The following is a 24,672-nucleotide window of genomic DNA, read 5'->3' as shown; positions in this document are numbered from 1 at the left end:
TATATATCTCCTAGGAATTTGCAAAGAGTTTCATATACATTGTCTCACTGTATCTGGGGGTAGGCAAAAGCCATCCTCTTCTAACTGAAGCTAATGTGGGTAGTGAAGTTCAGGGTCCATGATTGTTAAGGCCTCAAATGGCATCTACTTTGTTAGGAAATTTAGAGTGTGTGTCCTCTTCTGGTTGCCAGATCTCACAAATGCTCCAGACATCTGGAGCCGACAGATCAGGTCACTACTAGTTAGCATCAAGATGGTGTTAAAGCCCTGAGTCAAAATTAATCACAGCAGCTATTCTCTAGTTCACCCTATGGTTATCCCCAGGGTCATTAATGAAACTGGATGTGACAGGTCCAGATTTTACATTTCATGTAGAGAACCAGTAAGCATTTATGAAATCTACCAGGAATTATTTCCCAATAATCCTGGCAGGGGATCTGTGGTCTATTTGTTGTTTAGGCTCTACACAGTCCTTGGAATTCACTGGCTAGTTATCCTTATAAATAGCGTGCAAGCACAATGTCTTAGGGAAAAAACCTGCAGTGCAATGTACATTTGAAAGTAGGTGGCACAGTAGGAAGCTAGGAAGAGAGCTGGTGTATACCACTCTCTCCTGCATTGTAATGGGAGGTGGGGGTGGGTGGAACGAAGAGGAGGGAGAATATTTGGGATCTAAGGAATGAGAAGGTTAGGATAAGTGGGCTAAGTTCATCCACTTCTTGCCTTCACTTCACTGGGAGAGGTTTTTAAAAACTCAGATTTCGACCCAGTTCTAATGGATCACAGTGTCTAGGGGTGGGGCCCAGAGATCTGCATTTCAAGCATCCAAGTGATTTTGGTGCATCTGAGGGATCATTGGTTTGAGCCCCTAGAGATCCAAGGCACCCATGTCTCAGGGAATCCCACACTGAATTGTGCCTGAGGACCTGAGGACATGCACACTGGAGGAATCTGTTTTCAGTAAGCTTGATTATTAATAATGAAGCTTGAAAACCACTGGTGTAACTAATGACAGACTGCAAGCAACAGTGTAGAGATCCCTGGACTAAGAGTTAGGGTCCTGTGTTCAAGTTCTGCCACAAGCTTCCTGCGTGACTTTGTACAAGTCACTTTGCCTCTCTGGCTCTTAGTTTCCTCATCTGTAAAATTGGGGCAGGGTGAACAAAATAAGTGCAAACATTCCATCCTGCACTCACACTCTGGTTGGAAGACTATCTCTGACACAAATACCTGGAGCTACGCAGGGACCCTGTGGTGATCCCTGTGCAGATGCTGGGAGGACGGGCGAGGGGACACAGAGAAATGCATGAGGAAGAGTGTCAGGCGAGTGGCCTCACCATCAAGGTGGCCCTTGATTTTGTGGGGCCTGAAGCTCATGTAATTTGCGGGGCCCTCTTTAATAAAAATAATGCAAAACTACTATCAAAAATTAAATGTAAGGCCAGGCACAGTGACTTATGTCTGTAATGCCAGCACTTTGGGAGGTTGAGGTAGGCAGATCACTTGAGGCCCGGAGTTCGAGACCAGCCTGGACAACATGGTGAAACCTCTTCTCTACTAAAAATACAAAAATTAGCTGGGTTTCCTGGCATGCACCTGTAGTCCCAGCTGCTTGGGAGGCTGAGGCATGAGAATCGCTTGAACCTGGGAGGCGGAGGTTGCAGTGAGCTGAGATCGCACCACTACACTCCAGCCTGGGCAACAGAGCAAGACTCTGTCTCCCCCACCCCCCAAAATTTAAATATAAAACTGGATGTTTGTTTAGAATAATACAAGAAATAACAATAAACTACATACTTGATGAAAAGTGTCATAAATACAGAATCCAGAAAAATAACAGTATTCTAATGAATTTGTTGCCCAAAACACCTTCATAGTACTTTTTCCCTGTAGTTTTGGGCAGCATGCACTTTTTCTCTTCATGTGACAATAACTTTGTAATTATCATTTTCTTTGGAGAGAATAGAATGATAACTCAGTCTTTGCTCTAATGTGTCTGAAATTTGTTTTTCTAAGCTATTGATAGTTATTAAGAGTTCTTTCAGCTTCAGAACTCATTATTGGTAATATCCTGTACATTTTACAGATTGTCATCAAATCTAGGAAAACCTTAATCAAGCTTCTTTTGTATCCGAGTTGTAAGAGTTGGAAGAATTTTTCCATATACTAGCTTTCAGCTTTGTCCATTTTAATCCTTGTTTTTTCTCCTTTACCTGCATAGTTCTAGTGTTGGCTGCCACAGGCCACATTCATACACGACACCAGTGTGCCTCCATGTCAGGACACTGGTGAGTTGGCAGAGTGGGTTGTCAGAGCCATTTCTATAGCAGGATGGCTAGCCATTACCGACCTGTACATGGAAGTGATGCAAACACCCCCCTAACCTGATACCAGATGTATCCCTGACTCCACTTCCCCTTAACCAGATCCCTGAGATGCCCACGATTACTCCAGGACTGCCTGACCTGAGGGGAAGCATGATGGAAGGGGAAGGAAAGTGGAAAGAAGGGGTGGTCTTTAACCTATTGCTGCAACATGAATATATTTTTTCTATATGTATATTTTATATGTCAATTTTCATATAATTTGTATTGCAGGAGGAATGAATATTGTGTGTTATATATATATATATATAATGCTATGGATTGAATTGTGTCCCCCCACCCTAGCCCCCCAGTTTGGTGGTATTTGGAGATGGGACCTTTGGGAGGTAATCAGTGTTAGATGAGGTCAAGAGTGTGGTGCTCTCACAGTGGGGTTAGTAGCTTTATCAGAAAAGAATGAGAGATGCTCTCTCTCCACTATGTGAGGACACAGTGATAAGGTGGCCATCTGCAAGCCAGGAAAAGAGGCCTTACCAGAAACTGAATCTGCCCGACCTTTCATCTTGGACTTCTCAGCCTCCAGAACTGTGAGAAATAAGTCTGTTGTTTGACCCACTCAGTCTATGGTACTTTTTTATGGCAGCCCAAGCAGACTAAGACATTATATATACTATTAATAGATCTATATTGTCATGTGAACCCATTGCTAGAGCCCTTCCAGGGCCATAGAGGAGCCAGTGCAAGGAGGACCCAGGATCTTAAGCTTCATTGGCTTCACAGTAACCTGCCTGTTTCTGACGCTGGGACAGAGACTGAGGTTGACTATGGGGATCACAGGGCTGAGATCCTTTCCCTAAGGCTGCTGTATGGTTTGAGACACTTGAGCAGACACCTCTAGGGTGAAGTACTGTGACCATGGCAGCGGCCTGGGGTGTGGGTTAACTTGTATTTCTTCCTTCTCCTCTCATCCCTTATTTAGAATTCAGGAAGGTTCACACCTGTCCAGGTAACTGAGCTGAAATCTCATTAGTTAGTCTCACCATCCCCAACCTCCATGGCCCCCTATGAAAGGGTGAGGTTTTAACCCTTCAGAGGAAGGGGAAGGGAAATCCTAAAACAAATGTCATGAAAAGAGGCTGAGAAATGGCAACACTTCCTTGGTATCTGCTTAAAGAGAGCACAAGGCAAAGCTGGACTGTCAGCAGAGGGTCCCGCAGGCAGTATGCCTGACTAGGTTGTATTAGGAGCAGAGGCAGCAGGAAGCTCTAGCAAAGACACAAGAGGGAACCCTGCTGGGGCTTGGGAGCAGGAGATTGGGCAGTGAAGGGTCCTGAATGGGTGACTGACTTCAAGACACCAGGAGATAACTGGAGACCTTTCAGAATCCCCAAACATGTGAATACTCAAGAACATGCAGACTCAAGGTCAGTGGAAAACAAAAAGCCCCCTTATTGATACAGCAGCTGCAGTTGGCCAGGTTCACTTACCAGCTAAGTGACATTCTGGAGCACAAAGCTTCCAGAGGGAAATATTTACAAGTCAGCCTCCTTCAAAAGGACATCCCTGTCATGAGCATTCTGAGTCATGAAGGACTAGTTCATGATGGTTAAATTAGCAAATACCATGAGCCTACTTAAAAAAAAAAAAAAACAGTTTTGGTGACCACCAGAAGCTGGAAAAGGGGGTGTGGCCCTGCCAACACCTCGACTTCAGACTTCTGGCCGTCAGAACTGTGAGAGAACACATTTGTGTTGTTTTAAGTCACCAGAGTTGTGGTAATTTGTTACAGCAGACCTAGGAAACCCACACAGACACCTAATAACGGCACAACACTTGGCTCCCCAGGAACAATACAGCCAGGTTACTTCCCACGTTATGGAGTCATAATAACACCAACCCTGAGGACTGATTTAGCCAACTTTCAAATATAATCATAATAAGAGGATGGGAGACGGGAAGCAAGAAGAACATATGTATGCATTAAGAGAAGTAAATCCTTCCCCCCTAAGGGAAGTAGATGGAAAAAAAATAAAAAATAAAATACAATCCGCAGTTTTGCAATTGCAACAGAATCATGCAACATGTCCTCTGTATTCATTTCCTTTCATGGTGTTACAAAGACCACATAGGTAGTGGCTTACCACTCGCCCAAGCTGGAGTGCAGTAGCGCGAACATGGCTCACCACAGCCTCGACCTCCTGGGCTCAAGCAATCCTCCCACCTCAGGCTCCTTAGTAGCTGGGACTACAGTAACATGCCACCATGCCTGGCTAATTTTTGTATTTTTTGTATATACAGGGTTTCACCATGTTTCTCAGGCTGGTCTCCTGGACTCAGCAATCCCCCTGCCTCAGCCTCCCAAAGTGCTGGGATTACAGGCATGAGCCACTGCACCCGGCTCCAACGCACATTCCTTATCTCACATTTTCTGTGGGTCAAGAGTCAGTGCACAGTTTAGCTAAATCCTCTGCTCATGATCTTTTAAGGCAGCAGTCAAGGTGGTGGCTGGGCTGTGTTCTGTTGACTTGCTTGGGGAAGAATCTGCTTCCAAGCTTGTTCAGGTTGTCGGCAGAATTCACCTCCTTGTGGTTGTATGACTTGGGTCCCGGTTTCTTGCTGACTAGGCCAAAGGCCACCCTCAACTCTTAAAGGACAGCTGTAGTTCCTGGTCACATGGCTCTCTCACAGGCTCTCTCTCAACATGACAGCTTACTGCATGGCAGTAAGGGAGATTCTTTCTCCCTAGTTTATAGAGCCTTATATAAAGTAGCATAATCACACTCCCATCACTTGTGACATGTAACATCACTTAATCAAGGAAGTGACATCCCATCACCTTTGCCATATGTTATTTGTTAGAAACAAGTCACAGGCTCTGGCTGTAATCAAAGGGACTGGATGCTATAAAGGTGTGTTTTGTCGGCAGTCACTGTAGGATGTGTCTGCCACATTCTACTGTGTGACTTCTTCCTTTTCATTGTTGTGTAATATTCCTCTGCACGTGACTAAACCACAGTTTATCTATTCTACTACTGATAGATATTTGGGGTATTTTTGGTGTTTAGTTATTAAGAATAATGCTATTTTAAGTAGTCTTGTACATGTCTCTAAATGAATATATGCATTCATGTCTCTGGAGTATATAATTAGGCATGCTCGGTTTTTTTTTTCTTTCTGTAATTTAATTCATTCAATACTTATTTACAATAAACTCTCCTTGCTGCAATTTAAAAAGTCACGACTGGGGATGGGGCTGGAGGGTAAAAGAAGGGTTGACTTTTGATGCAACAATTGTGATTTACATCCTCCTACCCCACTCCCTGCCGCTAAGGTGGTGCTGATTGGATCTCTATTCTGTGAAAGCTTTGCTGATGATTTCTCTCCCTTCCACCTTTTCTTCTGGTAACCAATCAAACATAAACTACTGCCCGCCCACCCTAAACTTAAGACAGTGCATCATGGTTGCTAGCCTGTTTTTAGGGGATATAGGTTTCCAGCTCTCAGGGACAGCCTTTTCTGTGTTTTTCTCAGCGCCTGACTTTAGTCTGCACATGTCTGAGAGTCTTGGCCACCAGAGGACCCCTACGGATGCACAGTGAGACCTCGAAAGTGCTGGAGCCTAAAACTGTAACTTCAGAAGGACTGCCAGAGTCAGGCTGCAGCCCCAGAGGATGCTTTTCCCTTCAGTGCAAGAGAAATGAAAAGATTCAGTCATATTTAGAAGGGAAAGGCAGGTGATGAAGGAAACTAATCCACAAAAAGATAAACCCTCCAGCCTTTCTTTGGAGTCTGAGGTATCTTCCCTCCTCTGACCAGAAACTGAGAAGGTCTCACAAGGAGTTCTTAAATACAGATGAACCCCATTTTAAGGCCAGCCAGAGCTAAAAATCATGTAATATGTGATCTGAACTCAAAATGATTGAATTATTCTACACAGCTGCTTTTGCATGGAAGTGTTTGTTGTTGGCATGACTGCACATCTAACCACCCAGCTAGAAATTTCAAGTCCCCTTCAATTAATGTTGCCTCATCTCTCACACCCAATCAAAATAATTATAAATTCTGTCTGTGCAATCTCATAATCATGTATTAAACTATCTCTTCTTCTTTGCCTCCGTGACTGTGCCCTAAAGTCTTGCATCATTGCTTCCTGGATTCGTAATAATGGTCATCACTTATTAATGTTCATTGTATGTCAGGAGCTCTGGTAGGCACTTTATATATATCATTTAATTTAAAAACATTCCTGAGAGGTAGATACTCTTGTCTCCAATCTACCTGTGAGGACAGAGAAGCTTAGGGAGTTTAGACTTTGCCAAGTTACACAGCTTATAGATGGCAGAAGTAGGATGCCAACCTGGATATGTTGATGCCAAAGTCTGTGACACTCCAATGTGGCACTCTAATGGTGGCCAGTTGATCCTGCCCTGGACAATTACAGAGGTGTGCTCTGTTCCACTGATGAGATTAGGTGAAGAACTAGAAGTGATTTCAACAGGAAACTGATCCTGCTGCTCCTCAACTATTACCAGAAAGAAAGGTCCAAGAACAACTATTCTAAAAACACAATAGTCATTTTGGCAGAAGTCTTTGGAATTTAATTAACATGTATCCAACAATACTATGCAACATGTTGACTCTCAGTTCCTTATGGGTACATTTTTCACATAATTTATTCTGGCATGACCATTCCTTCATTCAGCTAGTATTTACAGAGCACCTGTAATATTCCAGGCACTCTTCTGGGTGCTAGTGATATTGCTGTGAAAAGATGACAAAGTCCCTGTCTTCATGAAGCCTACATTCTAGAAGGAGAAATAGAAAACAGATAACCAGACAAAGAGATGAATGACTGTGTATATGCAATGAGTGCTATGTAGGGTATGTACAGGCTGTTATCATAAAGAACGGCGGGGTGGGGGGATACTTAACCTGAGACATGAAGATTGAGAAAGAAACAGCGATGCTATGTGCAGCAGGAGGGAAATTTCAGGCAAACAATCGTATGTTCAAAGCCTCTGAGCAGTAAAAAGGCTTGGGTTTTTCCAGGTGCTGAAAGAAGTTGAATGTGATAACAGCGTGATGACTGATGGGGCGAGGGATGTGAGATGACATTGACAAGGTAGAATGAAGCAAGATGCTATAGGGCAAGACTTCGGGTTTTATTCTAAGTGCAATAGGAAGGCACTAAAGGGTTCTAGACAGAAGAGTGGCAAGATAGGATTTGTGTTTTTAAAAATTTGCTCTTGATTCTGTATGGAGAGGGGATGTATGGGATGGAAGTGGGGAGATCAGTTATAAGGCTTTCACATCCCCTTTACACTTGTAGTGGTTCAAGTGTAATGGGTCTTAAAATTTATATGTTGAAGTTGTAACCCCCAGTACCTCAGAATGTGACTGTATTTGGAGATATAGGGCCTTTAAAAAGGTAAGTGAGGATATCAGGGTTGGCTCTAATGCAATATGACTGGTCTCCCTACAAGAAGAGAATATTAGGTTGCAGAGAGATGCACAGAGATGAAGAGATATAGGTGGACCTGAAATATTTTTCTGAGGAAGAAGTGACAGATGAATTAAACATGAAGAGTAGGGAAGAAGATGAAATCAAGGATGACCCCCAGATATCTCTGGCTTATGCTACTGGGTGGATGGTAGTATCAGTTACTGAAAAGAGGAGGCTGGGGAGGAGCATATTTGGGAAGAGAAATCAAAAGCTCTTGACCTGTTAAACTGGGGATGCCCATTAGGCATGTGAGTGGAGATATGGAGTAGGCAGATGGTGGAAACAAGGCTGAACATCAGGGGAAATAGAAGGGCTGGAGATAGAAAGTTGACAGCTGTGCCATGTCATGGTATTGGAAGCCAAGTGAGTGAATGAGCTTACTGAGGAGAAGGGACAGAGAGAAGAGCTCAGCATCTTGGAGAAACCCATGTTGAAATCTCTGGCAGAGGAGGAAGAGTCAGGCAAGGAGACTGAGAAGGTGTGACCAGTGAGGTAGGAGAAAACCAGGAGTCTATGGTGTCAGTCAAAAGAGAAGCAGGCTTAAAGAACAGGGAAATGGTCAGCTGTGCCAAATGCTGCTGAACAGTTGAGTGGGATGAGGATAGGAGAATATGCCATGGACTCGCCAAGGTGGAGGCCATGCTATTCTTGACAAGAGCACCAGGGTGGTGGTTGCTGAGGCTAAAATGAAGTGAATTAGGAATGAATGAGAAGTAACTAAGTGGAGACAAAATGTGTAAGGATCTCTTACTAGACATTTGATTTTGGAGAGGAGCAGAGGAGTGAGGAAACAGCTGGAGAGGTTGAGGAGCCAGGACGACAGAGAGTAAGGAATAGATTGTGTTGCAGGAGAGGGAGGAGAGACCTGAAGGAGTGAAGATCTCCTTTGGGGGAAAGGGGTGAGATCCTTGGAAAGGATCCCTTGGAAAGACTGGGCTTTGCCTGGAGAGGGGACACCTTCTCTGCTATATTAGCACGAAGGAAGGAGATGCTGGTGGGCTTAGGCTTCATCTGATGCCTTCCATTTTCTCAAGGAAACAGGAGGCCATGTCATCAGCTGAGAGGGGGAGAGAGAAGGGAGTTGTTGAGAAAAGAGAAGAAGGCAGGAAAGAGCCAGTTCATAAAGTGGCATGTTGGTCCAGGTCCTTTAAGAAGCAAATGTCAAGATGGGAATAAGCATGCAAAGATTTTATTAGTGCAACTCCCTGTGTGAACAAGTGAGGAGGGAGTCAGAAGAGGCTGGTACAGCTGTCTAACAGTGATGCAAGTCTGACCCTGAGTGAAGGAGGAAAGAAAGGAAGGTTGGATGGAAGCATCCTAGATTGCCATGAAATCTGGGGAAGGTTTGGCAGGATTAATGCAGAGCCAAAGTTCACTGTCAGAGGAGTGCCCTGTTTCCCCTGAATGAGCTTGACTTGTTATCCCTGTTGAGCTCAGCCATTGGCTGCAAGCAGCCTGTGGGAAGGTGGCCTTAGAGTCAACACAGTGATGGCTTTCACAGTACAGTGGCTGGGGACTTTGGTTAATTACACATACGCTGCAAGATACATTCTCACAGCCACCACAATGAGGAAAGTGAGCGTACTTAGAATAGAAATAGTCATGCTACCAGGCAGTGTTGGGCATCCATTTGAAGTTTGCAATTATAATTTTAAAGTGAAAGCCATCTTTCCTTGGAAACTGTGATGCTCAAATTTAAACACTTTGTGAATGCATGATTGAGATTTCAGACTGAATTCCCAGTCTGAACGAATTTCAGGCCAACATCAACGTGATCAATATTCTATGGAGTGAAGATTTGAGACCTTGACTTCTCATATGTTTATTTTCTGGATTGGACCCAGAAATATCGTCTCAGTTTGTTCCTTCTATAGGGCTGCCTCAGTCCACCTTTGGACAGTGACAGAATCCTTTTGTTCATATGGGAGTCATGGTCAAGTCCTTAATTCTCATAACCTGTGCCTCTCAGCACATGTAGCTTCTGAAAAGTCAATTTTTATGAATACTATTTTTCTGATACCAAAAGTAATATATGTAAAAAATATGAAAACTACACTGTTGGTGACCTGCCCACATTCCTTAACCCACCTGAAAGTCATCTGCAGTTGTGGATGGTTCTGTTATATGTGGATGGTTCTGTTATATATGGATGGCTTCCTTTCTCAAGAACCTTTGTCCCCTTCTTGAGGACATTCTCTGGCTATAGGAGCTTTCTTGGCTTGCACATAGGGTGGTTGAAAGTGCCGGGAGTGCTGGGGAGTTAACATTTCCAGAAGTGATCCTTAACAATGGAGGATGAGAGTGGCTGGATAAATATCTTGACCAGCTATCTTGACCCTTGATGGGACTGTTCTGAGATGTGTTTCATAGAGTGTCTCAGAGTTTCCCTTGAGGGATTTAGCTCCAATTGCCAACAGTGGTAACCCATTCATCAGCACATCCCATATTGACCTTCTTTTCTTTCTTCTACTTCTTCACCCCACTTCTAGTGCCTCCTGCAATTATCTCCCAAGCAGTTGCACCCAAATTCTCCTTTCAGGAGTGAGAAGAACCCAAAACTAACATAAGCACAAAGCAGTCAATTATACCATCTAGAAATAGACAGTTAACAGTTTATATTCTTTCATTCTTTCTATTCTTTATCTTTCTCTGTGTGTGTGTGTGTGTGTGTATATATGTGTGTGTATATATATGTGTATATATATATATGTGGGTGTATATATATATACATTATCCATGTTTAAATCCTTCTTTTTTCCCTGTTTAATGCTGTAGATCCTATTTTGTTACTGATTTTTAAAGCTGTAATATTACAGACAATTATCAGGTCATAAAAATTATGATATAGAAAATAATTGTTAATGACTAGTATTTCTTTGGATGTGTATAAGATTGATTTTGAAGATTACTGATCTGCCTTTAATCAGTAATAGAAAGTTACTCTACTCTAGCTGAGTTCTTTCCAAATAATGTGTCTTCCAACCATGTGTGACCCAACTTTTAGCAAACAGTTATGGAGGATTGCCTGACGGACATGCAGTCTACCCTTAGATAGCATAGATCTTATTTCCCAGTCCAAATCAGGTGAGTCGACTACTGGGTTGCTGTATTTGGCCTCTCTCCCTTTGCCACCTCTTAGTCCTAAGTTGAGGTTTGGAATATCACCTCTAGGAACCCTATGGAATAGCTGTGGAGAACTTAGCATTGTATAGATTGCTGAGAATCTGTGAGACTTCCCTTGTGTGAGAATTTGGAGGAAAAATTCACTCAAGCCCCAGAACAAGGAAAAAGAAAGCTCTCACTGAGGAATTGGCTTTCTTTTGTCTTTTGTTCATTGTCAGTTTTGTAATTTTTACATTCTCATTTTTGCTTTGTTTCATAAGAAGCTCAGAGCCTAATTCATATTCTATTTTTGGTAATTATATAAGATCAGTGTAAATCACTGGATACTAACTTTCCTTCTATATGAATCTTTTTACTACCCCTTCTTAATTTTCTCCTTAAACTTGGTTTCTCTTCAAATAAAACAAAAAATCTTACATTGGGTAGTGTATTAGTCTGTTCTCATGCTGCTAATAAAGACATACCCGAGACTGGGTAATTTATAAAGGAAAGAGGTTTAATTGACTCACAGTTCCACATGGCTGAGGAAGCCTCACAATCATGGTGGAAGGCAAATGAGGAGCAAAGGCATGTCTTACATGGCAGCAGGCAAGACAGCTTGTGCAGGGGAACTCTCATTTATAAAACCACCAGATCTCATGAGACATATTCACTACCACGAGAAGAGTATGGGGGAAACAGCCCCCATGATTCAATTGTCTCCACCTGGCCCCACCCTTGACATGTGGGGATTATTACAACTCAAGGTGAGATTTGAGTGGGGATACAGCCAGACCATATCAGGTAGATTTTTAAAGTCACCTCAAAAAATATAATGATATGCAGTATGTTTATGGCTTCCTCTTCCCCACTGTTCCTTTTCCCCCTCCTGTGGGATGTCAGGGACTTCTGCTTGTTTTGTGGGGAGAAGGACAAGAGTTTTCCTGGACTATTGACACAGGCAGTTTGGATGGGACTTAGCAGTCTCAGGACCCAGTGGGCCTCCCTCAGCAATGTGACTACCAGTAGTGCTCAGCCAGCTATTGATGGGCAGATTTATCCCATAGAGATGCGAACAGCATCTGCTCAGACATCAGATCTGCTGTGGGAAAGACGAGAAATGGGCTGCATATGTGGGCATCATTTTTGCACAATTCCCTGGTACTCAACACCCAGAGAGCTGGCAGCCTCTCACGCAGACCCCTCTCCCTATGGACAGGCCTCCATCTCCAGCCTCCATCTGCACCATCCCCACCCCCATGGTGGAGGAGAAGGAGTGACCCCTGTGGCAGGGAGAAGGTGAAAGTCACCTGCCCATCCCTCTCCTGTTGTTCTCTTCTGAGTCCTCTTTATTTCCCTAGACCTTTGCCTGTTGGTTCTCAAGAGCATCATTTGGAAGTAAGAGGTAAACCCAACTGAATATTAACTACTGTTTTTATTTTTTTATTTATACAAATTTATGGGGCATGTGTGAAACTTTGTTACATGTATTTAATGTGTAGTGATCAAGTCAGAGAATTTATTGTGTCCATCATCTGAGTACAATACATTTTTGTCAACTATAGTCACCCTACTCTGTTATCATGCATTTAATTTATTCCTTCTGTCTTATTACATATTTGTACCCTTTAACCCACTTTTCTTCATGGCTAAATAGTATTTCATTGTGTATATATGATGCCTTTTCTTTATCCATTCATCTGTTGATGGACACTTAGGTTGATTCCATATCATTGCTATTGTGAATAGTGCTGCAGTAAACATGGGAGTGCAGGTATTCCTTTGATATATTGATTTCTTTTCCTTTGGGTAGATACCCAGTAATGGGATTGCCGGATTGAATGGTAGTTCTATTTTTAGTTTTTTGAGAAGTCTCCACACTGTTTCTTATAGTGGCTGTACTGGTTTACATTGCCACCATAGTGTATAAGAGTTCTCTTTTCTCTGCATCCTTGCCAAGATCTTTTATTGCCTTTTTAATGATAGCCATTCTGACTATGGTAAGATGATACCTCATTGTGATTTTGATTTGCATTTTTCTGATGATTAGTGATAGTGAGCATTTTTTCATATACCTGTTGGTCATTCGTATGTCTCCTTTTGAGAAATGTCTATTCATGTTCTTTGCCTACTTTTTAATGGGATTGTTTTTTCTTTTTCCTCTTGAGTTGTTTTAGTTCCTTGCATATTCTAGATATTAGTTCCCTGTCAGATGAATAGCTTGCAAATATTTTCTCTCATCTACAGATTGTCTCTTCAGTATGTTAATTATTTCTTTTGCTGTGCAGAAGCCTTTTAGTTTAATTAAGTCCCCATTTGTCTATTTTTGTTTTTGTTTTTGTTGCCTTTGTTCTCTTTATATTTCTGCTAAGAGAATCATAATTCTCCTGGGCAATGTATAGGCCTCTGACTCCCCTGACTGTGCAGGGGGTAAGTGATAGTGGAAGAAAAGCACAATAACTGATCTAGGTTTGTATGGGTGAAATATACACATATATGTGTACTTAAAGTATATGTAGAGAGACTATTTAGATGTTTGAATTTCTTTTATAGCTATCTATATGTGTATATGTGTGTTTGTAGCTCCCAGATCTGATCATATCATGCCCAGCCTTAAAAGCCTTCCGTAGTTCCTTCTTGCTTACTATAGGATAAAGTCCAAACTTTCCTTGGCATGGCCTCCATGCCCTCTGTCCTCTCCACCCTCCAGCACCAAGCTTCCCTCCAATCAGCCACCTCCCTACCCCCACCCTCAGGCTCCCATCATGGGCACCACTCCCTGGCCCTCGCATGAACCCTGCCCTTTCCCAGCTCTCAGCTCTACAGAGGCTGCTCACTGACTGTACACCTCCCCCGCTTCCTCTCCATAGTTGCCTGCCTTGGAAAGTTCTATTCATTCATCTCAAATGAACGTTCACTGTCCCTTCTGAGCTAAGCTAAGCCTTCTTGAAATGGCAGTGCCTAGCACAGTGCAACCAACCAAAAAACACCAAGCGAATTCTCAAGGACCCAAGGCTGAGTCAGGAGTGCCCTCCTTCCCAGCTGCCCGCAGAGCTCCTGGCTCACTATCCCTCCACGAGAGCTCAGCCCAGGTATGTGCTGTTCATGGCATGCCTGCCTCTCCCATGACAGCCGTCAAGGCACCACTCGTGTCTCTCTCCTCCAGAAGGGCATTTTCAGCACCCTATGCAGGGCCTGACACATGGTTGCTACCCAGTGTATGTTTGAATGAATTATAGATCGCTAGCATGGGACAGATACACTGGAAGCAGAGAAACTGAAAGCAAAATGTTGGAGGTATTGCCCAAGAAGCAATAATCAGGACCAGTGACAAAGCCTCCCCCACACATGAGGACTAGTTCACTGAGGAAAATGGAATTTTTTTTTGCAACTTGAACATCACCACAGCTCTTGAGGAAGGCCGTGGTTGTTTGTTTTTGGGTCCTCCCCCGTTGCTGTGGATGATGTGTGGTTATGATGGTGCAGCTAAGACAGTGGCAGCAGGCATGGAGGCCAGCCTGAGGGAAACCTCCAGAATGACCTGCCTCCCAAACCTGAGCAGAGCCCACCTGCTTCCCCTCTACACATGTGTTGCAGCAGGAAATCCAAAGCCATGTTTCTGATTTGCCACTCCTGTACCATTAGACTCTCGGCTGGTTTCTGGTCTTCCTGATTGCCAGATCTGGCTTCGGGCCTGGTGACCCTGCATATCCCTTTAAGACTGCAATAGGGTCAACGGCTATTGTCATTGATTACTCTCTTTATTATCATATTTCCAAGGACTTCCTATTCCTTCTTCCCTTGTATGAAATTTCTAACATCCATCGGTATAAAACCCAGGAGGGCAGGTATTTTGACCTGTTTTATCTACTATCCTAACCCAATGGCTGTGATGAACAATAGCATGTACAGTGGATGCCTTTGATGCAGGGCAGGCAAGCTCCAAAGTGGAGCTTAGCCCACTGGGTTCTTGGCTTTGCCCAGGAAAGAATTCAAGGGCAAGCTGGAGGTAGAAGAAAACAGCTTTATTATTATTATTATCATTGTTTTATTATTATTATTGTTTGAGATGGAGTCTCGCTCTGTTGCCCAGGCTGGAGTGCAGTGGTGCAATCTCGGCTCATTGCAACCTCCGCCTCCCGGGTTCAAGAGGTGTTACAGTTCCATGACTGCTCCTGTAGAGCAGTGCTACTGTGTAGGGAGAGAGCAGCAGGTCAGGGCCATTCTGCAGTCATATTTACACACACTTTAATTGCATGCAGATAAAGGAACAGTTTATGCAGCAATTTCTAGGGAAGGGGTAGTAACTTTTGGGTCATTGGGTCATTGCCATGGAAAAGGGTGGTAACGCCCACATGTTGCCATGGCAACGGTGAATTGACACAGCACACTGGTGGGCGTGTCTGATTGAAAGTGGCTTTCTCTGGGGCCCTGTTTTAGCTAGTCCTCAATCTGGTCCCGTGTCCAAGTGTCCAAGCCATGCCTCTGGAGTTGGGTGCCACCTCCTACCTCACCCTGTTGAATAGAAAATGAAAGAGTAAAAGTATGAATGAATGGACACCTGTTAAAAGAGCCATCTATTACAACTAAATGAATGAAGGGCATAGACATTCCTTTGGATGTTTTTCCAACTAGAAATCTCTCCCTGTGTTCTGTGATGGCCTAAGTCTGGCTCTGCTCAAGTGAGGGACTTCCTCCATGGGCTGGTCTCATTCTTGTGCCCTCCAGGACAGCAGGGCAGGGGGAGAGGGAAATGGGAGGGGCTAAGGGACAACGTGGCTCTTCTCGGAGCCTCTTTACCCTGTGAAGTTTCCCCTGGCAGCTTTCCCCCTTGGCCTGCAGCCTGTGCCGGCCCCTGCCCCCAACTCATTGGCTTTGGTTACAGGGACAGGCCCAGAGTCAAGAACAATAAAGGGAGGAGGGGCCTGCTTCACAGGGTCAGGGGTCAGGGAGGGGGTTTGAAGGGTGAGGAGATTGGCTCTGTGTAGCATCCGGTTTTAAACAACTCTGTTTAGAAATAGAAGAGAAGCCCTCCGGAAAATGGAAGGGCTCTGGCAGGCCTCCCGGCTGGCCAAGGAACAGCAAGTTCCTGCCAATATGTGACGGAAGTGGGGGATCTGTGGGGAGGGAGGAGGGAAGAGGGTACTGGAGAGAGTAGACAGAACCTAGCAACATTTTCCCTGCTAAAAACCTTGCTCTGAAGTAAACATGGAGGGTTCTTCTTCTTCCTGGCTGTGTGCACTCGGGCCAGCCTACTTCCTGTGGGCGCAATTATTCCCAGGGGTGTGTGTTTGTTTTTAAAGAAGGAGAATTATAAGCTATTCATGGTCACTGCCTGAGAATTCTTTGGAATAATGAGACAGAAAAATCATCTCTACTGTTCATGTTTCTGAGGAAGAATAAGCCTTCTAGACTCTCTCCTAGGACGGGGCTGGGAAACTCACTTTTTCTCCTGCTAAGCTCCTTCTCAGTCCGTTAGAGCCAGAGGGCCAATAGGGGCCTCTTTGTGCTTTGTAGGCTAGACGGTGTAAAGGACCTAGATGTGCAGGAAATCTGCTCTGGCTGATCAGGCAGGTGAACTCGGGGAGGGAGAGCTCTAAGGGAGGACCAAATGAAACAGTGGAGATGGCAGCTCGGCTTCAGCTCACCCCTGCTGGAGCATTCTTAGTGATCACAAAACCCACACTACTGCCTCACTGATACCATAATGTGCAACCATGCCTTTTACTTTACAAATTTCAGGCACTGGCCTTTGGAGATAACAAGGTTGTGAAGTGTCCCACTTCGGGAAGGAATGCTAACAATTGAGTTACCGTCTTGTTGCCACTGACCAGAGCATCAGGTGGTCCATTACTCAAGATAACCGTGGCAACCAGATATGCTGACCCTCATCCCCTACCCTCAGGTGCTTTGCCCAGCCCACCCTGTATACCTCACGCCCCATGTTAATTCCTGCGCTTTGCCTAATAAAAAAGTAGGGCTCTTTTGGGGGAGTAAGTCAGGGAATTCTCTCTCTCTCTCTCTCTTTCTCTCTCTCTATCGCTGCCTCTTTTATGTCCAGGCATAAGCTCCAGTGAAGCCTTGTTTGGAAAAACTCTTTTGGCTTTGTGTGAATTTCTATTGCATTGAGAGCCCAAGAATCATGGTTGGTAATGCGAGGGGCCTTATTGAGGGGGGGCAAGTCATTACACGTTTTCCAAATGAGACCGAAGTGGATACACAGACTAACAATAACTGCAATGACTCATTCTCCTTTCCAGAACCTCAACTCACAGCTATCCCCAGTGGCTTTGTGGCCTTTCACAACTGCTTTGACTTTAGAACCTCTCTCACCTTGGCCCCCCCTCCAGAGCCAAAGGAACCCCTACATCTCAGGAAGTAAGTTATGAATCTGGGATACCTTGGAAGCCCAGATGTAAAACCCATATTAGGGAGGAGGAAATGGGGAAAATGAATGTTTTTTAAAGCCACCTTCTACACAAGCCTCCCCAAGAAGGGTGGATCGTCTTTGCTGCTATAGGAACTCTTATGCATTGCTGGTGGAGGGTCCAAAGAGATAATGTTAAAGTATTGATTTGAGCTGAAAGAGTGAATTATGCTAATAATTAGATTATTAATCCTTTTACAAATCTAACACTATGCAATTATTTTAACAAAGATGAAGGAGAAACTAATGAGTGTTCCATAATATCAGTATTGGACAACATAGCTTTAGAGCTTTATGGTCACAGAAAAGGAAAAAAATTGAATTTGTATACATTTTAAGAGAAATGATAAGGTGATTAATAAAAGACTTTGATCATAAATGTATATTATATCAGGATAAAATTCTTTAGGGAAAGAGGAGTGGAAATACAAACTCAAGGAGAAAAAAGGAATATGTCACATTTCTGACTGTTGAAGAGCTTGTTCATGTTTTTTTTAAAAAAATGGAGGATATTAAATTGCTAAAACATTCCAATTCTATTTTGATACATTTAAATAGTGGCTTATAGTTATTCCAAAATGTTTAACTGTTAAAATGTTAAAAGACTTCAAATTTACAGTAAAATGTAACATTTTTCAGCTATTTAAACTCAAAATGAAAAATTTAAAATACCAACACAGAAATTTTAAGGCATTCCTTCAGAGTAGAGGAGGAAAAAAAAAAAACTGTCAAGGGGGATATATAATGTTTCAACATTATTTTAGGGGACATGCAATGCAAGCAAAATACTTGAAGACTCCTGAGCTGGACAGCATTTGTGTTCTTTTCAACTCTTTGGATTTTGTGGAGGGGGTCTAAGAGGTTACTCTGGTGAGTGGGCACTGCAAAGAGCAGGACACCTATCTCCAAATGTAAAGGAGATAGGTGTCCTTACAACCAAGTCTCCAAACAAAACAAAGTAGAAACAAGCCAACAAATAAAACCCACCATCTCCTTCTCTTACACACACGCACACACACACACACACACACACACACACACACACACACACACACAGCAGACCTCCGAGCCCCCCAGTAGTTGTTCCAGTATAGGCCGTTCATGAACCTGTGGAAACATGAGCTTCGTTAGCAACATGGGATGGTCTGATCCCCGAGAAATCTCTGGAGCTGGGAGTGGCCTCAAAGAGGATCATTAAAGATCAAAAACCCCACTTGAAGTTGTTTGTTCTGCTGCAGTGTAAATCCTCTTGGCTGAGCAGCCCTTGACAGAGTCTGCTGCCTGCACAGAAGTCTTAGATGGGTGTTTGGTTTGGTTTCTTTGGAAATCAAGGCAAGGATCTGAGTTCCACATCTCAGTGCAGACCCAGGACGGTGTACACAGGATGGCAAACTGACTCAAACTGAAAGAACCCAGTGGAAGCAGAAACTAGGAGCCAGAGGTGAGAACATAAGCCTCCCCACCCCCGACTGGAGAATATGGAGGCATCCTGGGGATAGTGGCCTTTCCAGGCATGTAGAGGGTTCATGAGCTTGCATTTGGTCATGCATGAGGAGCCCAGCTTGCTTATATTCAGCCCTGCATGGATTCCTCGTGCTGTTGTCCTACTCCAGGTGTCAGGAATAGCTCAGCCCTTCCCAGAAGCAGCAAGAGGGCAAGAAGGACAGAGGAGACTGAGCTGGCAGGTCTCTAAATGACCTCAAGTCACCACAGCCACTGGTGCTGAAGGAAATGGGAAAATAGTCTCGTGACCCAGTGAGTGCTTCCCATGCAGGTGAGCGCTGACAGTGGGAGACAGGGGTGTGTCATCCTGGCAAGAGAGCAGAGGGGAGAGGAGAGGATTCCTCATGCTGTGGGAGCTGGAATCCTGGCTTGGCCGCCCTGAGTTCGCCTTCAATGGCCAGGGCCAGACCTCCCCTTCCTAGCAGGGCCCTGCCCAGATCAGGTGGCTGGGAGGGGCTGTTGCTCAGCCCTAGTCCTGGGACCAACCCCAGGAAGTGGTAGCAGGACCCAGGTGGCCTTGGACCATTTCAAAGACTGGCATCAGACGTTTATCAGCTAGTATTTGTACAAGGCCCAGGCTGAGGATGCATAAGAGACTATGAAAAATGTCAGGGAAGCAAAAACAGCTTTCTGTAAATAGGGCTCAGACCCTGGGCAGGGTGCTGTGTCTCCCCTTGGGGCCTTGGTGAAGGAAAACAAACATTAATCCAGAGTGAGAGAAAGAAACAGACACCACCTTGTAGGAAGATGGAGGACTGACTCCAGGAAACTCCGAGAGACGGGATGCAAAGAGAGGCAGGGTCTGTGTTTTACTTTTTCTTTGAATGTTCTGCAGTCTGTCATCTCTGGAGGCCTCAGAACCTGGTGTCACATTACAGGGTGAATGCCAGGGACAAGCTAAAGAGAGGTAAGAACCCACAGCAGTGTTAATGGCCACTGTGGGAGAATTCTGGAGATCTTAACACTATAAGGGACAGGGAAGCATTCATACATTTAATAAACATTAAATCTCTGTTAAAAACCTATAAAACCAATCATTTTCAACTTGTATTTTAATGTAACTCACATGATCTTTACCTACATGACTCACCCCTATGCGTATTGCCAGATTTTGACACAACTGTCAAATTTGTTTGCAATTCCAAGCTCCCAAACCCTAACTTCACCTCTTCCTCTCTAGCTTAGGAGGAAAGAAAGAATGCATGTAAGTAAGAGTATTGTTATTATAGGGTGACCTTGAATTGTTCTAATTCATTAAAACAGTGAATTCTTTGCAAAATTGAGGGATGAAGTGAGGCTGCATCTCTTTTATGTGTTCTGTGAGTTTGGCTCTAGCCTCATCTCCCCTCTGGCAAGAATGGCTTTCTCTCTTTCCCAGGGTCATTTCCCTGTGATGAGCCCAAGAAGTCCAGGTTACCAGGATGCTTATGAGAAAGCCAAGGGTCAGTCCTTGTCTCCTGGGCTACTGGAACCACCTCAGATGCATGCATGGAGGCTGTGGGGCTCCTCAGCCCCTGCCATGCCCTGGGGGTCCCAGACCGCTGCCAGAGGCAGAGGGACTGGGGTCTGGACAGCCAGGAAAGGCCTTCCACACACTGTAGCTGCAGTTGAAATTCCACAGCCCCATTTGAGCCCCAGAGCCTGTCCTGGTCACTGTCACCTCATCTACACTCCTGATGCTGGGACTTCCTTTGCTGCTGATCGTGGAGTTTGTGGCTAGCTCCAGTCACAGCTAACAGCCATGGTATATATCCTACTGACTATTGTCCTTTCAGCACAAGACACTGCAATCCCTGCCTTCTTTCAATGCTATGCTCAGCTAAGGAGCTCCCACTCAAATGGAATGGCAGAGCCACTTACCCAGGGCATGATCTGCCTATGAGAATATGTGGGGACTGATCTCATGCTTACTTCTCACAGACTGAGGACCACAGTCTCCTTCTTCCCCTATCTTCCACACCCCAAGCCCACACCCAGTTCCTAACCCAGAATGGGTGACATGTCTTTCAAGGAGATAAGCTCCTCTGAGTTACCTTAGAAACAAAGTCCTTGGAAGCCACCTTGCAGACAAGGGGTTGTGACTTAGTTTTTGAGAACTGCTGAACTTGAAGGTGGGCCCTCAGCAGAAATGTCTTCTCTGTCTCAAACCATGCCCATTTCTGAAACTACTCCCTATCTCTTTCACAGGGGACCCTGCTGCACCGGTAGCCATTCTGCCACATCAGCTGTGAATATCAGCTGTGGGTTGTGTTAGGGTTCTATTAGCTGCTGCAACAGATTGAACCCCAATTTCAATGACTTAACACATTGGAAATCTATTTATCACTCAAATAAGATTCCAATGTCAGATTCCTAGTCAGTGAGGGTCTTTTGTCATGTGGTGATTGACGGCACAGGCTATTTCCCTTGTGTGGTTCTTTCATCCTATGGCCTGAAAGTTCTCCGCCTCCAACTGGCAGATATGGAGAAGTCACAGCTCCTCCTCCTCCTCCTTTTCCTCCTACTCCTCCTCTTCCTCCTCCTCTTGCTCCTCCTCTTCTTTCTTCTTCAACTATTGTAAAATATATATAGCACAAAATGTCCCATTTTAACCATTTTAAGTGTACAGTTCAGTGGCATTAAGTACATTGACATTGTTTTGCAACTGTCACCACCATCCGTCTCCAGAACTCTTTCATCTTTCCAAACCGAAACTCAGTACTCGTTAAACAACATGAAATCCCCATTTCCCTCCTTCCCTCAGCTCCTGGAAACCACCACTTTACTCTCTGTTTCTATGAATTTGACTGTCCTAGGTACCTCATATAAGTGGAATTATATAATATTTGTCCTTTTGTGACTGGCTTATTTCATTTAGTGTAATGTCTTCAAGGTTTATCCATGTTGTAGAAGGTGTCAGAATTTCCTTCCATTGCCGTATACACCATACCTTGTTTAGTTATTCATCCATGATAGACACCCGAGTTGCTTCTATCTTTTGGCAAGTCACACCCTCTTCTTAACCATCTTGACCTGCAAGTGACACCTGTCTCTTCTGATCACATTCCACAGGAGAAGGTATGACATAGCCCCACCTACATGCAAGGGGAGCCAGGAAGTGCAATCCCTGGCTGGGCTACCACGTCTCAGAAACCATTAAGCCTATGGAAGGTGAGGCACAATTTGTTGGTGGACAACTAGCTGTTCCTACCACCCCTTCGCCTTTGCACTTCTTGCAACAGCTACTCAGAGTGGCCCAGAAAAAAATGTTTCTTTTTCTAGTTTCAGTTCCCAACAGGACAAATATTTTCAGACCTGAATACTTTCAATAAATAGTTATAGCTCTGTAATCCCAGCACTTTGGGAGGCCGAGGCAGGTGGATCACCTGAGGTTAGGAGTTCGAGACCAGCCTGGCCAAAATGGCAAAACCCCTTCTCTACTAAAAATAAAAAATAAAAATAAAAAAATTAGCCAGGCATGTTGGTGCATGCCTGTAATCCCAGCTACTCGGGAGGCTGAGGCAGGAGAATTGCTTGAATCCAGGAAGTGGAGGTTGTGGTGAGCCGAGATTGTGCCATTGCATTCCAGCCTGGGCGACAGAGTGAGACTCCATCTCAAAAAAAAAAAAATTTAAAAATTAAAAAAAAAAAAAGAAGAAAAAGAAAAAGAAAAATGTATAGCTAACATTTTTGTAGATGTTCGCAATTTCCAATGTCCTTCTCTTTATTTTTATTTATTTATTTATTTTTTGAGACGGAGTCTTGCTCTGTCACCCTGGCTGGAGTGCAGTGGCGCAGTCTCGGCTCACTGCAAGCTCCGCCTCCCGGGTTCACGCCATTCTCCTGCCTCAGCCTCTCGGAGTAGCTGGGACTACGGGCGCCCGCCACCACACCCGGCTAATTTTTTTTTTTTTTTGTATTTTTAGTAGAGACGGGGTTTCACCGTGGTCTCGATCTCCTGACCTCATGATCCGCCCGCCTCGGCCTCCCAAAGTGCTGGGATTACAAGCATGAGCCACCGCGCCCAGCCTCCAATGTCCTTTTCATATTGAATGGTGATATAACTTCTGATTCTCTCTCTGTCACTTTCTCAGTGGATGATATGTGTAGAGTCCATAGCTCTACAGTGAATTCAGTAAAGAGTAGTTATTAATCTCCACAGGAACATGAGGTATGTAGTATTTCCCCATTTGTATAGATGAGGATATTGTACCTCAGAGAGATTAAGCAATTTGCTCTAAGTTACCTAGCTCAAAATTGTGAAGCCCACCTCTTTGTCTCCACCTCTCTTGTGGGGAACCATCATCATAGGTTTAAAAAGTAACCTTGATGTCCCTCAAAAAAACCTTTGAGCTCCCAAACCTAACTCTGCCTTTGGTAAATGACCTTTTGCGCCAGAGCTGGTGGACCCAAGCTGTGACCCATTAGACAATTTGGTAAGGGAGCGAGAAGAGGTCCTGTCACTTAGGAGCCTGTGTTTTGTACTTGACCCCAGGGAGCTGCCTAGGACCCCCTTGAAGAATATCTTCCACTGTTGCAGCCACTTCCTAACAACATTCACACACCCCTCTTCCATGTTCTAGGGCCCAGGGATATACAGGAATATGAAGTAATCACTCCTCTCCAAAGACTGTATCATCCAACCAGTGAGACAGACATATGAGCAAATAGCTCTCGTGATGAGTGATATAGAGACACATTCAAAGTGCTATGGGAATTTGCATGAGGGGCAATTAATTTTGCCTGACATGTGGCAAGCTACAGCAAGAAGGTGACAACTGAGCTGAGTGTAGATGGTGAGGAGAGGATTGAGGGAGGGCTACTTCAGGTAGAAGAAACAACAAAGTCTCAATGGTGTCAAAGTGCATGGGGTGTTTGAGGATGAAGAGGAGGTATAGTGAGGGCAAAGCATGGATGGAGACGGGGTGGGGAAGAGACTGAAGAAGAGGAGGGGTGGGTGGGGCAAGGGCGAAGGGCCAGGATTCTGCAGATGAGGCAAGGAGATTATTAACTGGGGGCTAATTGGATTAGAGCCATCTTTTACAAAGCTTCCTCTGGCTGGGGCGAACAATGGGAAGCAAACTAATTTGCCCATTTTATTCTAGCCCCTTCACTCTCAGAGGGCAGGACCACTGTAGCCATCTTGAGGCCACTCCTGATGCCACATAACCGGCTTACTCTAGGCAAAGGCCTGAAGAGAGACCACCTGAGGACATTCGTTCTCCCACAATAACACTCTCCTTTAGTCTGGAGATTATGAAGGACACCTGATAGACATTCTCTCCTCTTTTTGGCTCATAGACTAGGCCAAGCCCCCGAGTTGGGTATCTGGAAGGCAGGGTCTCTATTTGACACTTGCCAAGACAGAATTGAAGTGTGGGGATGCCCGGACCACTGTGGTATCTCCCCGATCCTATGGACTGAGTGTGCGGGAAGAGGCATGGGGAGACAGGGAAAGAAGGCAGGGGAAGTGATAGCAGAGTGGCGTCAGAACCCAGTCCAGCCTCCCATGACAGGAAACCACTGGCACCCCACTCACCTGCTGGCTTCCCACTTCCCATTGCCCTGACAGGAGAATGGACACCCAGACAGGTTTTTCTAAGTAATTTACAAATAGACCCGGAAAACAAAGGAATTCTCCGCATGTAATAAGAAATCGAAACCTGAAGAGAACAATTGCCCTGCCCAAGAAGCCAAAGGTAGCAGTGCCCCTTCTCTCATGCTGTGGGCCAGACACACTCTGTCTGGGGAAGCCCTTGGGAGTCCTGGTCCTCCCCGTGTGGAAATGAGCAGGCCTGAGTTTAAAGCCCAGCCCTCACCTCTGTGTGACTTTG

This window comes from Nomascus leucogenys, chromosome 14, assembly GCF_006542625.1.
Source record: "Nomascus leucogenys isolate Asia chromosome 14, Asia_NLE_v1, whole genome shotgun sequence".
Classification (NCBI taxonomy): Eukaryota; Metazoa; Chordata; class Mammalia; order Primates; family Hylobatidae; genus Nomascus; species Nomascus leucogenys.
Note: the sequence above shows the minus strand (reverse complement) of the source record.